The sequence below is a fragment of the Mobula birostris genome, chromosome 21 (assembly GCF_030028105.1).
Source record: "Mobula birostris isolate sMobBir1 chromosome 21, sMobBir1.hap1, whole genome shotgun sequence".
Lineage (NCBI taxonomy): Eukaryota > Metazoa > Chordata > Chondrichthyes > Myliobatiformes > Myliobatidae > Mobula > Mobula birostris.
In genome coordinates this window covers 17,803,809-17,814,220 of record NC_092390.1, presented here as the reverse complement: position 1 = coordinate 17,814,220, position 10,412 = coordinate 17,803,809, and the positions used below count along the sequence as shown (strand labels likewise).

General features: G+C 46.9%; 1 long non-coding RNA gene across 1 annotated transcript; it reads left to right on the top strand.

The window, feature by feature from the left end:
* The first annotated feature begins 216 nt into the window (after window positions 1-216).
* LOC140185896 (uncharacterized) lies at window positions 217-9,989 on the top strand. The gene is made up of 3 exons (XR_011882747.1): window positions 217-1,136; window positions 3,570-3,681; window positions 6,743-9,989. It is a non-coding gene; the product is annotated as an uncharacterized lncRNA (long non-coding RNA).
* Window positions 9,990-10,412: the final 423 nt, after the last annotated feature.

Below are 10,412 nucleotides of genomic sequence, written 5' to 3'. Positions count from 1 at the left end.
CGCTTACCCCGACCCCTTGTACCTCCTGCGCCCACGGGGGCATGTCTGGTGGCTTTTCCTGGTGGGCCGACCCGTTAATTTCTCCCTGAGCATACAGCTGACAGCAACCCTGTTGGGTGCCCGATATCCATCGACTCGGTCTCTCTCTCTCTCTCTCTCTCTCTCTCTCTCTCTCTCTCTCTCTCTCTCTCTCTCTCTCTCTCTCTCTCTCACACACACACACACACACACACACAGTGCGCGCTCTCATTTCTTCGTTCCCTTTGACGCTACTCCCTGTCTCCCAATGCCTTCTGAATGTTGATTTTCTGATCCTGTGTCTCAGTTACAGCTTTTGTTTTCTCCCCTCCCCCCATTTCTATCGCATTTACGCCCAGCCTTTGGGTCTCGTTCGGTATCTCTCCCCAGCTCTCCCTACCTAACCCCTCTCTCCATCTTCCACCCTTCTGTCTCTCCGTTCACAATTATCTATCTATCTCTTACTTTCCTCTCGCCTCTCTATTTTTGCCTCTGTCTGTTTGATTACCTCTATGTCTGTCTGTGATTATTTTGTCCCGCAGCCGCATCTCTCTCTCTCTCTCACACACACACACACGCTTTTTCTCTGCCTCTCTCCTCTCTTTCTCGCTCTCTTTTTCTCTGTCTCTGTCACTTCTCTGTCTGTCTGTCTGTCTGTCTGTCTCTCTCTCTCTCTCTTTCTAGAGAGTTTTTGCAAAAACATTTAAGACAGACTCCGTCGCCCACTGGGGATCGTCAAACATGGTCGTTGAACTGGTATGGTCAGCACTCCGGGGAATGAAAAGAACTGGAAATGGGCGCGAAGCTGCGGTCCTCTGGGGAATGTGAAACCGCACCAAACCTCAATAACAAATCCAAACTAAACGAGAAGTCCCCGCGCCGGTAGCCGGTACAATCCGTGGAGGACGGAGGCGCATCTAACGGAACGAAATCTCTTTGGTTGGAATGAGATACCGAGACGGAAAGGTTCACATTTCGAATCAGTATGTGTTACACAAACCCCACGTCCGCTCCAGTGGCAAAATGTACACAGGCGGGACATTGGGATCAATAACTACCCGCACTACCTGCCAAATACAGGGGTAGAAACATATCGGGAAACCATATCGAATTGTGAGGTAAATTCCATACACCGCACAGATATTACATGATTTGAATATAATGTGCAAGAGAAGTACTTAATGCGTCAATTTGAAAATACTGTTTATTTAACTATTTAAATACCGTGTACACATCGTAGGCAGTGGTTATTGGTCAGCATGGAATACATATGCTGACATAACTGAAGTATGAACTCCTGTTTTTTACTATGGAGGGTCAGTTTACCCCGGGCAGCAGCCGATGTTCAGAGATTCCAGTTAATTCCGCCTGTTTCGGGACTGATCGGTTCGCTTCAGCGACCAGTAATTTCTCAGTCCTTTCGCAGTTTATAAGAGCAACGAAAACTCCAGTCACCTTCTGAACGACGGAAAGTCGGCCTAACCTGTGGACGTACACAGAAACAGCCAAGCGCGCAGTTACAAACCTTCCGAGGCACACATTCGCGTTCACCCCCTCTTTGGGCGCCGCGATTAGCGCGACGCTGTTACAGCTCGGGGCGTTGCAGAGTTCGGAATTCAATTCCCGGGCCATCTCTAAGGAGTTTGTATGTAATCCACGTGTACGTGAACGGCGTGGTTTTCCTCCGGGGTGCTTCCGTTTCTTCCCACAGTCCAAAGGTTTAAGTACTAATTACAAGGTTAGTTAGTCATTGAAGTTGTCCTGTGATCGGGCGGCGCGGCTCGTTGGGCCGAAAGGGCCTGTTCTACACCGTATATCTAAATAAATAAATAAATATCCGTAAACACGCTCCCACTTACATTTACACATTCACTCGCGGCCTGGCATTCGTCCCGTTGTGTGCTACAGAATGATATCTCCCCTCCATTCATACACTCTTTACGATTTTGTCATTACGATTACCCCTTGTATAATATTAATGCAGCATTACAATCAATAATGTTTTTGCTGTTTTTCACATTACATTGTCCAGGAACAATTGCCCAATTCCCCATTTTCCCCGTGGTGCTGGGTCTGGAGCTTTGCTCCCTTCTACTCTCCTTTCGCTCCGCTCCCATCACACCTCCCCTCTGGAGTTTAGCCCTCCTCCCCCTGACCTCCCTTCTGCTGTTCGCCTCGGCCCTCTGTGAGAGCGTGCTCCACTCCCCGCTCCTCAGATACCCCTTTTGATTTACGAGTGATTGCCTAATATTAACCATATAACCATATAACAATTACAGCACAGAAACAGGCCATCTCTGCCCTTCTAGTCCGTGCCGAACTCTTACTCTCACCTAGTCCCACCGACCTGCACTCAGCCCATAACCCTCCATTCCTTTCCTGTCCATATATCTATCCAATTTAACTTTAAACGACAACATCGAACCTGCCTCAACCACTTCCGCTGGAAGCTCATTCCACACAGCTACCACTCTCTGAGTAAAGAAGTTCCCCCTCATGTTACCCCTAAACTTTTGCCCTTTAACTCTCAACTCATGTCCTCTTGTTTGAATCTCCCCCACTCTCAATGGAAAAAAACCTATCCACGTCAACTCTATCTATCCCCCTCATAATTTTAAATACCTCTATCAAGTCCCCCCTCAACCTTCTACGTTACAAAGAATAAAGACCCAAATTGTTCAACCTTTCTCTGTAACTTAGGTGATGAAACCCAGGTAACATTCTAGTAAATCTTCTCTGTACTCTCTCTATTTTGTTGACATCTTTCCTATAAATATTGGTGGGATCATCCTGTCCACATTCACCCATCGAGACCTGGCATAACCTGAAATTCTTCATCAGACCCCTGAAACCGTCCCTCCTCCCCTCGCACTGCCCTTGACCCAGTGCCCACCCATGTCAATCCGCCCTTCAGTCTTATCCAACGCATCTGTTCGAAGGCAGAGCTCCAACAGTGGGCGAACCAAGGGTCAGTTTGATTTACCCACACATAACCCACAGGAACAGGCCCTTCACCTACAATGTCTGCCGCCTACATGATTCCTAAATCTTTTCTGCCCGTACATAATCGTTATCCCTCAATTCCCTGCATATTTGTGTGTCTAACAGCTGTTTAAAACGCTACTGTCGTGCCTGCTTCTACCAGCACCCCTAAAAGCTTGTTCCACTCTGTATGTAAAACCGTTCCCCGTACATCTCCTTTTAACCCCCCTCTCCAACATAAATCCATGCACACTACTATTTTACATTCTATTCTGATAAAAATATTCGATCTGTCTATCCTGTCTATGCCTCTCATAACTTCAATCCCAGCCTCGGACACTTCAGAGAAAACAAGCCGTTTGTCCGACCTTTCCTTACAGCAGATGCCCTCTAATCCAGGCGGCATCCTTGTGAGCCTCTTCTGCACCCTCTCCAAAGCCTCAACATCCTTCTGTGTTAGGCGACCAGAATCGCACACAGTACTCCAAGTCTATGGAATGGAAATACTGTATAACTTTCTTGTGAAGTTGTCTGGGTCTGAAATATCGACTGTTTATTTCTTTCCACAGATGCTGAGTTCCTCCATGATTGTCTATGCTTTATTCTGGATTTCCAGCATCTAGAGAATCCCCTGTATATAAAACTTCCCTACTCTTTTGCTGAATGCCCTGACCATTGAAGGTAAGCACTTCATACGCCTTCTACACCTCCTAGTTAACTTGCGGGTCACTTATAAGGAACCATGGACTTGGGTCCCAATTTTCTTCGTAGATCAGTGTTGGTAGAGGTCCTGTCGTTAACATACCTCCATACTCCTCCCAAAGTGCAACACCTCACACTGGCCCGGACTAAATCCCGTTTGATATTTCTCCGCCCATGTTTGTATACTTCGACAGCCATCTACGTTCACCACAATTTTACCAATCGCTTCTTTCCAGTTATACTCTCTGGCTATCCATCCCATAGGATGATGATGGTTCCTTTCAGTCAGTTAGTGGGTTGATACCCCACTCCTCAGAAAGGAACAGCGTGTGCGCGAGTGGATTTTAGGTGAGTAAGGGGTTGCACAGGTCCAGACCCACCCTCTCGACATCCCTTCCCGGATCCAGCGGCATGGTGGGGTCCAGGGCGGCTGGGGGAAATCCTGTTGCAGTGAATGGCCAGACCAAGCTTCGATGGAAGGGATGCCTCTTCCACGCTTCACGGCGCGTGTTTGCTAGATGGCCGTTGACCCGAGAGGGTTCATCTGCCCTTTGACAGATTTGTCTTTCGTCCTGCAGGGTGTCTAGCCACCCTCCTCACTAGGCAAGTCTGGTGGGGGAGCCGGTTTAGTCGCCGACCACCCAACCATGCGACAGGTAGGACTGGGTTATGTGGTACCAGTAGCACTCAGACAAGTGACCTGACAAGGTCCAGTTATACACCTCTTCATTAGTTAACACAAATCATTATTAGACAAGTCCAGTATTTATTATTCTCATTCCGAACTGCCTACTCACCTCCTCCCCCCCCCCCCCACGAGAGAGATTGTGATCTAGGTGCTGGATTTGAGTTCAAAGAATGGGGCTGGGAGCCAGAGGATCAATTTAGAATTCGGGAATGGGGCTGAGAGTCAGAGAATGGGGTTGAGATTCAAGGAATGGGGCTGGAATTTAGGGTTTGGATTCGGGATTGAGGGATGAAGTGGGATTGAGGGCCTGGATTTGGGATTCAGGAATGAGCTGGGATTTGGGGCCTGGATCTGGGATTCAGTAATGAGGTGGACAGGGACCTGGATTTGGGATTCAGGAATGAAATGGACTGCGGGTCTGGATTTGGGATTCAGGAATGAAGTGGACCGCGGGCCTAGATTTGGGATTCAGGAATGAAGTGGACTGCGGGTCTGGATTTGGGATTCAGGAATGAAGTGGACTGCTGGTCTGGATTTGGGATTCAGGAATGGGTACAATCCTCAACATTAAGGCGAGAACTCAGCCTCCACCCCAGTCGGGACTCAGCTGCCTCGCCCCGCTCTGTCCCTGTGCGAGAACGGTTCACCGGAGGGAGCGAGCCGCAGATTTGTCACGGGCCGTTCTCGTTATCTGCTCCTTACCCGATCAATGGTCGTAACTCAAAGAACAATTTACCACCATAAACCGGTGTCAGATATAAATTCGTTCCATCTCAAAGTGCATAAAGTGCATTAATCTACATTATATAAATATTTTACACACTCTTCTCTCTTATTCAGATTTATTCTGTATATAAATCTACTTTAATCCAAAATAATTTTTTGCGCTAATCTGTTATAACAAAATCTATTGCGGTAAATCTATATGTCAGTAGATTACAATCTATCATCCATAAATCTATTTTGTAGAAACATCGGTATTTAGTAAAAAATACTGTTATCCAAATAATTTCCAGATTATGATGTAAATTATTGTGTATCTTAATTACATTATTCGATTATCTTTAATTATACATGTGGTATGATTATGTATTATAACAATATACGTTAGGATTGTTTACCTTTTATATTTTCACGTATTTATATACCTTGATTACATGCACTTTTATTATAAATAAATATAAATGTGAAAGCTTATAGCAATTAAATGAAACTGGTTTAAATTCATAATATAAATAAATCTTCTTAAGATACGAAGTATTATTCTCCCTCAATGCAATTCTACGATATTTAGATCTCAAATTGGATATGAATGTGTATAATGTATAAATGTCTATTTTATATAAAACCCGATTGTCCCCGTCTTTAGATCGAGGGGTTAGTTTGCAACAAAAAGTGGGGCTCAGTCTGAGACAAAGCGCGTTCACACCAGTGCACGCTCTGAGTGTTAATTACATCGACTCCGGCTGCAGAGTCGCCGCTTGTGAACCCGTGCGGCGCGGCTAATATGTAGGACAGAAAGCCCTCAGGGCAGCGAGACGCCAGTTTGAAGGTTACATTGTTTCAGAGGGGAGGTGGACCCGGTGGAGTTTATGGCATTATGCGGGTGTGTGGGGAAGGAGAGGCGATGGAGGCGTGTAGTTCTCGAAGTTGCGGACGGGTGCCGGGAAACGCTGGCGTGGGCTGGACATTAGCTAATTCAGAGGTGACCCCCCCCCCCCCCAACTTCCGATACGGTCGACGCCTGGGCTGAGCGCGGACACTCGGTAGCGCACCACCGCGTAACGAGAGGCAGGAGACGGAACTCCGACACACCACCGGCTCCTTGCGTTCCCGAGGCCGTTACGTTTCTGGTAACGGTGAAATTGCGAGCTATGACTCGTGCAAGGGGGCAAACCTCAACCGGCACGGGGTCTGGGAACCGGATTCAGAACCTGCAATCATGGGAGAGGGAGAGAGACCCCCACAGGGAAAAGACAGACCGAGAGGGGAGAGAGCTCCCTGCGACCACCGAGGTCATTCCGCCCCAAGCCGCACTGTAAATGATCCCGACCCAGCTACACACACCGACTCCTCTCTTAAAGTAGGGAAGGATGGAGGAAGTTTAAACGGGACCCGATGGGTAAATTCTTCGCATGAAGAGCAATTGGCACAAACCGTAACAACATTGAAGAGGCATCTAGACAGATGCTTTAGTAAGCAGAACACAGAGGGATATGGAATTAATACCGGCATAGGAGATTGGTGTGGAAGATAGAAACGTAGCCAGCATAGATGGAATAGGCAGTTGTGGAAAGCAATGGGGTAAAAGTTTCAGTGCGAAGACGTTAACTCCTTTCTCTCCCTCCACAGATGCAATGCCTGACCCGCCGTGCCTGGTTTTATTTCGGATGTCCCGCATCAGCAGCTGTTTTTGATAGCTCTTATCTCGGGATACAGTGACTAGGGACATCCTCTCTCCCCTGCTTGCACTCAGCGCAGCTGCAGGTGGTTCCTCCCCCTACCCCCTCCCTTCCCGCGCCGCATTTCGCTCCCCACCCTCATCGGCCCCATCCACTCCTTCCCCATTTCTCTGCTCGCCGCCCAGCACTTGCCTCTCTATTCCTCTCTTTCTCTCTAAATCCCACCCTTCACAAATTTCTCTACAATTTCTTTCTTTCTGCCCCTCAAAGCCGACCCCCCCCCACCCCATGGTCCCCTCCTTTCCTCTGTTCTACTGGCCCCACTCCCCGTCTCCCTCCATCCCGATATGCTGGGGCAGCAATCTGCGGGAGGAACTCGGCGGGTCTGGCACCACCTCTGTGTGTGTCGGAGGGGGTGGGAAGAAATGGTCCTGATCTGTCCCGATCCGGTCTCGATCCCGAACGTGCGGACGATCTCTCTCCCCTCTCCCGCCACAGATGCTGCTCGGCCCGCTGAGTTTCTCTGGATTGCAGCATGTGCGGTTTGCGGTGGTTTTTTTGCGGGGGATTTATTGATCCTTGTAGAGCCAGTCTGATTTTTCCGAGTCCCCGTTTATGCCCCGGCGCTGCTACCTACACTCGGCGACCATGCAGAGATACCGTGTGAAACAGGCCCTTCCGGCCCGATGAGCCTCACCGCCCAGCAACCCACCTGTTTAACCCAGGACAATTGACAATGACCAATCAAGCTAATAACCCGCATGCTTTTGAGGGGAAATTGGAGCAGCTAGTACAAAACTCCTTACAGAGGACGCTGTGCGTAGCATCTGCGCATTGTTGTGATACCTCGGAACGCAGCATTTAATGCCTGCCTGACATGTACTGCACGCTGTGTCTGTACAAAGGTTTTTATTAATACCAAGGGTAGTACCTGTTCTATCAAAGTCTGTGCAAGCAGAGAGCTCTTCACTCCTGTGGACTCATACGTCTATACGGAATATTGAACAGCCCTTAGGCATATTCCATATGTGTTGAACATATATTTTTGACATGTCATGCTCACATCACAACCTTTTTACATTATTTCGACATGTGTTATGGGGCTGGAGCCATTCGTCCTATCAGGCCTATGCTGGAATACCAACAAATCCCATTCCCTATAATTTCCCCTGTTACCTACTCTCTCCGCTTTCTGATAACGCACCTCTTTCATCAGATTCTAACACCAGGAGGCAATTTACAGCGGAAAATTAACCTACTGACTCGCGCATGTTTGGGATATGGGAGGACGATGTGAGGGCATCCTTCAAGAGGATGAACTCACGGAAGGCATCCAGCCCAGAGGGGATACCTGGCCAACTGCTAAATGCCAATAAACTGGCTGGAGTGTTCACTGAAACCTTTAACCTCTCGCTTCGGCAGTCTGAGTTACCTACCTGCTTCAAGCATGCTTCATGTATGTATACCGGTATTCAAGAAGGACCTGTGACCTACCTCAATGGCTATCGTCCAGTTGCAATTATATCCACAATGATGAACTGTTTTAAGAGGTTGGTGATAAAACATATCAACTCCTGCCTGAAAAGCGACTCAGATCCGCTCCAATTTGCATACCGAAGCAACAGATCTACAGCAACAGGCCCACAGCAGATGCCGTCTCATAGGCTCTTCACTCAGCCTTAGAACATCTGGATAGCAAAGATCGGGATGCTCTTTATCGACCACTGGTCAGCATTCAAAACCGCCATCCCCTCAAAACTAATCAATGTTCCCAGACCTTGGCTTCAATACCTCCTTGTGCAATTGGATCCTTGATTTGCTCACTTGCAGACCCCAGCGAGTTTGCAGCAGTATTTTTTCCATGATCACCACAAGGCTCTGCCCTACTCGCTTTACACTTATGACTGTGTGGCTAAGCACAGTTCCAGCGCCATATTCAAGTTTGCTGACAGCAGCACTGTTGTAGGCTGAATCAAAGTTGGTGATGGATTAGCATATAGGAGGGAGATTGAAAATCTGACTGAGGGGTGCCGTAACAATAACCTCTTACTCAATGTCGGCAAGACCAAGAGCTCATTATTGACTCAGGCAAAGGAAACCAGGTATCCATGTGCCAGTCCTCATTGGACGATCAGGGGTGGAGAGGGTCAATAACTTTTACATTTCTCAGTCTTAGCTTGGGGGACCTTTCCCAGGAGCAGCTCTTAAATGCAAATAGGAAGAAAACATGCAACACCTCCACTTCCTCAGGAGCTTATGAAGATTCAGCATGACATCTAAAACATTGACAGACTTCTATAGATGTGTAGTGAGTAGGGAGTATGTTGACTAGCTGTATCACAGCCTGGTATGGAAACACCAATGCCCTTGAATGGAAGCTTTGACAAAAAGTAGTGGAAACAGTCCATCACAGGTAAAGCCCTTCCCACCATTGAGCACATCTACATGAAATGCTGTTGCAGGAAAGCAGCATCCATCATCAGGGACCCCACCATCCAGGACATCTTTCAGATGCTGTCATCAGGAAGAAGGTACAGGAGCCTCAAGACTCAGACCACCGCGTTCAGAAACAATTACCCCCTCAACCACCAGGCTCATGAACCAAAGGAAATATCTTCAATCACCTTCACTTTCACATTTCACCTTCATTGAAATGTTCCCACAATCAATGGACTCACTTTCATGGACTCTGTTAGGGTCGATTTCTTTTGGGTAGATGATTTGTTTACACTTAAATGACTTTGGCCACCAGACTTCTATTTTAACTGTTTGACAAAGGACTGTGGATTGAGTCCACCACAATGGGCTTCCTAAAAGGTGTGAATACCAGATGCTTCTGGTATTTTGACCTGATGCTGTAGTTTCGAAGGCAGTATCACCTACACATTATAAATATTAATTGTCTTCTATGTTAGCACGGGATATGCCAAATAAATGTATCGTAGACTTAACTTACATTCCTAAAGGCTGTGGATACCAACCCAGACATGTTGGTGTCGGGAGGAAAGGATGGTGTGATGCTTCAACAGGAAGCATTGTCTATGCATTGTCTATAACTTTTAAGTAGCGATTGCCTTTGTGTTTAGCATATAAATATCGAGCCCACATTGAGCTAACAGACCTTTCTGTGGAAAGCATCTCGGTACGTAGATGCCTGCTGTACCTTGTTGTGTCGAATAAAGAAACTGCTTTGTATCTACCAGTGACTCTGTCTCTCTGGTGATTTCATCCACGCTACAACAGACTCTTCATCTCATGTTCTTGATATTTATTGCTTATTTATTTATTATTATTATTTTTTGTATTTGCACAGTTTGTTGTTTTTACACACTGATCGAATGCCCAAGTAGGTATGGTTTTTCATTGATTCTGTTATGGCTACTATTCTATAGATTTATTGAGCATACAAGCAAGAAAATGAATCTCAGGGTTGTATATGGTGACATATATGAACTTTGATAATAAATTTACTTTTGAACTTTGAAACTGGAACACCCAGGGGAGTCCCACATAGTCATTGGGATAACATGCATACTCCACACAGACAGCACTGGAGTTTGGGAATCAGGATTGAACCAAATTCGCTGGACCTATGAATTTCTTGTTCTGTTGAATTCATT